The following is a 6,210-nucleotide window of genomic DNA, read 5'->3' on the forward strand; positions in this document are numbered from 1 at the left end:
CGGACTCCTATGGGAGCTGGGCTTCGTCCTCGACTCCAACGGCTGCGGACAGACTTCGTCCGGACTCCTACGAGAACCGGACTCCGCCGACAACTTCAACCGCAAGTAGACTCCGCCCGGACTCCTACGGGAGCCGGGCTCCGTCCTTAACATCAACTGTCGGTAAGCCTTGTCCGGACTCCTACGGAAGCCAGACTTCGCCTTTAACTTTAATTGTAGGAAGACTCTGCCCGGACTCCTATGGGAGCCGGGCTTCGTCCTCGACTCCAATGGCTGCGGACAGACTTCGTCCGGACTCCTACGGGAGCCGGACTCCGCCGACGACTCCAACCTCAAAGTAGACTCCGCCCGGACTCCTACGGGAGCCGGGCTCCGTCCTCAACATCAACTGCCGGTAAGCCTTGTCCGGACTCCTACGGGAGCCGGACTTCGCCTTTGACTTTAATTGCAGGAAGACTCCGCCCGGACTCCTACGAGAGCCGGGCTTCATCCTTGATTCCAACGGCTACGGACAGACTCCGCCCGGACTCCGCCCATGACTCCAACCTCAAGGGAGACTCCGTCCGGACTCCCACAGTAGCCGGGCTCCGTCGCCAACTTCGACTGCAGGTAAGATCCGTCCGGACTCCTACGGGAGCCAGACTTCGCACCTGATTTTGATTGCAGGGGCTCCGCCCGGACTCCTACAGGAGCCGGGCTCCGCCCGTGACTTCAACTCTGAGAGGACTCCGCCCGGACTCCTACGGAGCCGGACTCCGCTGATAACTCCAACCGCAAGGAGGACTCCGTCTGGACTCCTACGGGAGCCAGACTCCATCATCAGCCCCGACTGCTGCCGAACTTCAACCGACGGATCTGCACTCCCAGGCAGGCCACAATAACGGCCACGATCCTGCTCCACTTCCTGCGACAGATTCCGCGCAGCTCCATCACTCCCTGACAGGCCGCAGTAACGATCACAGCACTGCTCCACTTCCTACGACGGATCTCGCACAGCTCCACTACTCCCTGGCAGGCCACAATAATGGCCACGATCCTGCTCCACTTCCTGCGATGGATACCGACGATTCTCCCACCCGCTGGCAAGTCACGACAACAGACGCCGCTCCACTCCCCGCGGCAGACTCCACGTGGCACACCCCGGTGATAGCCACGGGTCCACTCCACTACTCTTCGTAGCAAACTCTGCCTGACCCTGGGCAACCCACTGCCAGACGGTTACAGATGTCGCTATCAGGCTACTGCCCCCAGATACGTTATTCGATAAGCTCTCATCTTTCATCTAAAAACTCTGCCAAATTCTCCGTTCGAGCACTCCATTCTTGTTGAGGCAGAGAACTGACTTGAGCGTCGGAGGGTCTTACCGGAGCAACCCCACCTCCGGTTTAGACTTCCTTTGCAGGTGCCGGCAGCGACCGCGACTTCCTCGACTCCAGCTTCTCCGGCGCAAGCGGATTTTTGCACCAACAGGATTGGCGCTAGAGGAAGGGCCTGTGTCTTCGCAGTACCCTTGTTCTTAAAGGAGCGCTCAACGGAGCCGCCTCTGATCGTTTCCTCCGGCACCCACTCCCTGTCTCCCCTCGGGATCCTTACTCGATGCCTCCCCGCAAGGCGTCCATGCGACGGTCCACGGCCTCCGCGGCCAGATCTCAGGCTCCGGCCTCCCCTCCTGTTTCTCAACCTCCTCCTCCTCCCCCTCCGGTGGCGACGGTCGGTGCGGAGCAGTTTGACCTGCTGGCGCAGCAGGTCAAAGGCCTCACAGAAGCCTTGCAGGCTATGCAGCAGCAGCAACCGCAGGCATTAGCATGCCTGGAAAGGGTGTCCCCGGAACACCAGGATCCTGCGACAGGGCACGCCACCTGGGCCAGCCACCCCATCCTTCCTGGGAAAGCGAACCCGAGGGTGGAGAGCCCTCAATCGAACCACGACTCCACCCCTGGAAGATCCCTGCCCCCGTTCTGCCAGAGGACCCTCAAGACTCGAAGTAGAGAGGATTTCCTGGACCGGAGGCTCCAGGAGATGAACCAGCGGATCGAAGAACTCCGCCATGCACCCCCCGCTTATGGTGAGGATATTTGTACTGACCCTCCCTTCTCCCAAATGATCATGCAGGAACCGATCCCGCCAAACTTCAAGCTTCCCCAGTTCGAAAGCTACGACGGGACTTCGGACCCGGTTGATCATCTGAAGGCCTTCCGGACGATGATGCTGCTTCACGGTGCTCCTGATGCCATTTTATGCCGGGCCTTCCCGTCCACCTTGAAGGGAGCGGCGAGGAACTGGTACTCGGCTTTGAAACCGGGTACCATCTTTTTCTTCGATCAAATGAGCCACCAATTTGTGGCCCATTTTGTCAGCAGTCGGTACCCCCAGAAGGGTTCGGAGTCCCTCATCAACATCAAGCAAAGGGAAGGGGAGTCCATTCGGGCCTACATCAACCACTTCAACATCGCGGTGCTGGAGGTCCGGAACTTGGACCAATCAGTCGCAATGGCCGCCCTGAAAGGTGGCCTTCAGAAGAATGATCTTTTGTTCTCCCTGGAGAAGAAGTATCCCAGGGATTTTGCTGATTTGCTGGCCCGGGCCGAAGGATACGCCCGAGCGGAAGAAGCTTTCAAAATGAAGGATGAAGAGACGGCGAGGGAGCGGCAAGTGGGAGACTCGAGTAAGCCCGCAATTGAAAAAAGGCCAAAGGAAGCTCGGCTGCGTTCTCGATCCCCTCCTGGGCATAAGCGCACCCATACTCCACCCCGGGCGCGCAGGCAGAGAAGCCCGGATCGCGGGGTTCGGCGAGGTTCCCCACCAGGGAGATTCCACAACTACGCCCCCCTCAACGCCTCGAAGGCCCAGGTATTGATGGAGGTCAGGGAGCAGCTCCCTAGGCCGGAGAGGATGCGCACACACCCCGGGAAGCGCAACCCCAACAAGTTCTGCCTCTACCACTGCGACCACGGCCACGACACAGAGGAATGCATCCAACTCCGGGACGAGATCGAGGAGCTCATTCGGCGAGGTCGACTTGACAGGTTCATCCGACGCAGGCCCGAGGGTAGAGGAGATCGGCCAAGGGCCCTTCCACAGCCTGAACCGTCAAGAAGGGAGGAGCAACCTGGGGACCGACCTCCCATCGGGACCATCGACTCCATCACCGGAGGGCCTCAAGGAGGAGCGGACCACCCACGACCGTGGAACTCGAAAAATCTGTAAACGTATCACTTACGATTTCACCTTGAATCTAAATTTCTTTCTACTTGACGTACTCTTCCCATCCGACGTGGATTTATTACGACTAGATATGACCCCTCCAAATGCTTGAAACAAAGTTATGCTGGGAACGGGGAGAACCCCATCCAAACATACCTAAAATGAAAGTCCGACTATCTCGAAATCGGATGGGGGGAGAGGCCTTACAATGCCCTAATGTGCCCCCACAGCCATGTCAGGAACATGAAGAGAACCTCGTCCTGACATGAGCAAAGTCGAAGGCCCGGTTCTTTTAGACCGGATGGGGGGAGAGGCCTTACAGCGTCCTAATGTGCCCCCACAGCCATGTCAGGAACAGGAGGAGAACCTCGTCCTGACATGAGCAAAGTCAAAGGCTCGATTCTTTTAGACCGGATGGGGGAAGAGGCCTTACAGCGCCCTAATGTGCCCCCACAGCCATGTCAGGAACAGGAGGAGAACCTTATCCTAACATGAGCAAAGTCAAAGGCCCGGTTCTTTTAGACTGGATGGGGGGAGAGGCCTTACAGCGCCCTAATGTGCCCCCACAGCCATGTCAGGAACAGGAGGAGAACCTCATCCTGACATGAGCAAAGTCAAAGGCCCGGTTCTTTTAGACCGGATGGGAGGAGAGGCCTTACAGTGCCCTAATGTGCCCCCACAGCCATGTCAGGAACAGGAGGAGAACCTCGTCCTGACATGAGCAAAGTCAAAGGCCCGGTTCTTTTAGACTGGATGGGGGGAGAGGCCTTACAGTGCCCTAACGCGCCCCCACATTCAAGCCGGGAATGGGAGGAGAACCTCGCCCTGGCTCGAGCAAAGTGGAAGGCCCGGACTCCTACGGGAGTCGGGCTCCGCCCACGATGCCAAGAAAGACTCCACCCGGACTCCTACGGGAGTCGGGCTCCGCCCACGACGCCAAGAAAGACTCCACCCAGACTCCTACGGGAACCGGGCTCCACCCACGACGCCAAGAAAGACTCCACCCGGACTCCTACGGGAGTCGAGCTCCATCCACGACGCCAAGGAAGACTCCGCCCGGACTCCTATGGGAGTCAGACTCCGCCGACGACTCCAACCTCAAGGGGGACTCCGCCCAGACTCCTACGGGAGCCAGGCTCCATCCTCAACATTAACTGCCGGTAAGCCTTGTCCCGACTCCTACGGGAGCCGGACTTCGCCTTTAACTTTAATTGCAGGAAGACTCCGCCCGGACTCCTATGGGAGTCAGGCTTCGTCCTCGACTCCAACGGCTGTGGACAGACTTCGTCCGGACTCCTACAGGAGCCGGACTCCACCGACAACTTCAACCGCAAGTAGACTCCGCCCGAACTCCTACGGGAGCCGGGCTCCATCCTCAACATCAACTGTCGGTAAGCCTTGTCCGGACTCCTACGGGAGCCAGACTTCGCCTTTAACTTTAATTGCAGGAAGACTCCGCCCGGACTCCTATGGGAGTCGGGCTTCGTCCTCGACTCCAACGACTGCGGACAGACTTCGTCCGGACTCCTACGGGAGCCGGACTCCGCCGACGACTCCAACCTCAAAGTAGACTCCGCCCGGACTCCTACGGGAGCCGGGCTCCATCCTCAACATCAACTGCCGGTAAGCCTTGTCCGGACTCCTACGGGAGCCGGACTTCGCCTTTGACTTTAATTGCAGGAAGACTCCGCCCGGACTCCTATGGGAGCCGGGCTTCGTCCTTGACTCCAACGGCTGCGGACAGACTCCGCCCGGACTCCCACGGGAGCCGGACTCCGCCCACGACTCCAACCTCAAGGGGGACTCCGTCCGGACTCCCACAGGAGTCGGGCTCCGTCGCCAACTTCAACCGCCAGTAAGATCCGTTCGGACTCCTACGGGAGCCGGACTTCTCACCTAACTTTAATTGCAGGAGGACTCCGCCCGGACTCCTACGGGAGTCGGGCTCCGCCCACAACTCCAACTTCAAGAGGGATTCTCCGCCCGGACTCCTACGGGAGCCGGACTTCGTCACCAACTTCAACAGCTAGTGTTCTTCGTCCAGACTCCCACGGGAGCCGAACTTCGCCTCAGCTTCAGCAGAGAAAAACTCCAAGCAAAAAAGGAAGGCAATGGATCGCAACAGCGACGATTGGAAAACAAACAGCGCCTGAGGTACAGAAAACCCTGTCACAGCGAGGATTGGAACTCCTGATGGGAGTCCCAGCTTTCAAGGAAGCTTTCGATGCAAAATAGGACAACTTACTCAGGGTGACAGAAGCTCAGACCCCCAGACTCAAACCCTAAGAGGGACCCCAAGCCCGAATGGCCCCGGGCGAGCCTGCTGCCATTGACAGAAAAGATGGGTTGGTGCAATAGCAACCGGGTACCTTCGAACGGCATAAAAATTGAAAAGGAGCTCGGCAAATGACAATCCAATACAAATAAAAGGGACCACCAATGACCTTAGGACGCCGTAAAAAAAAAAAAAAAAAAAAAAAAAAAAGATGAGAAAAAAAAAGGGGAAAAAAGAAAAGGAGGAAGAGAGAAGAAAGAAGAATAAAGAAGTTCGACAGACAACTATTCGATGCAAGATGCGGACGAGGTAACAAAATCTCCTCTTCATTTTTCAACTAACAAGATGTACATTACAAGACCCGGTGGGCCAGGAAAAAATATACATCATTGCAAGCCTCGCGAACACGGTTTGGAAAGAATACACCGGAGGCCGCATCAAGCTGCAAACTTCTCTTCCCATTTCATGTCCAGTGCGTGTGGCGGGCCTATCGGCTTTTGCCCCGCCTTGCTTCGCCCCACCTCCGAAGTCCCAACCTCAGGGGGAAAAGGATGGGATAGATTCTCGGAGGCGGTAAGGGCAACGCAGCGACGACGAGGACCTGTTTCAAGAAGAACCAGAGTCACCCTGGGGGCAACAGTGGCGCCAGAGATATGCGTCATCACCGAATACTCCATGGTAGCCACCATCCAAAATGCTCCGGCAAGGTCGGCATGCGCTACTTCCACCGC

This window comes from Elaeis guineensis, chromosome 9 (genome assembly GCF_000442705.2).
Source record: "Elaeis guineensis isolate ETL-2024a chromosome 9, EG11, whole genome shotgun sequence".
Classification (NCBI taxonomy): domain Eukaryota; kingdom Viridiplantae; phylum Streptophyta; class Magnoliopsida; order Arecales; family Arecaceae; genus Elaeis; species Elaeis guineensis.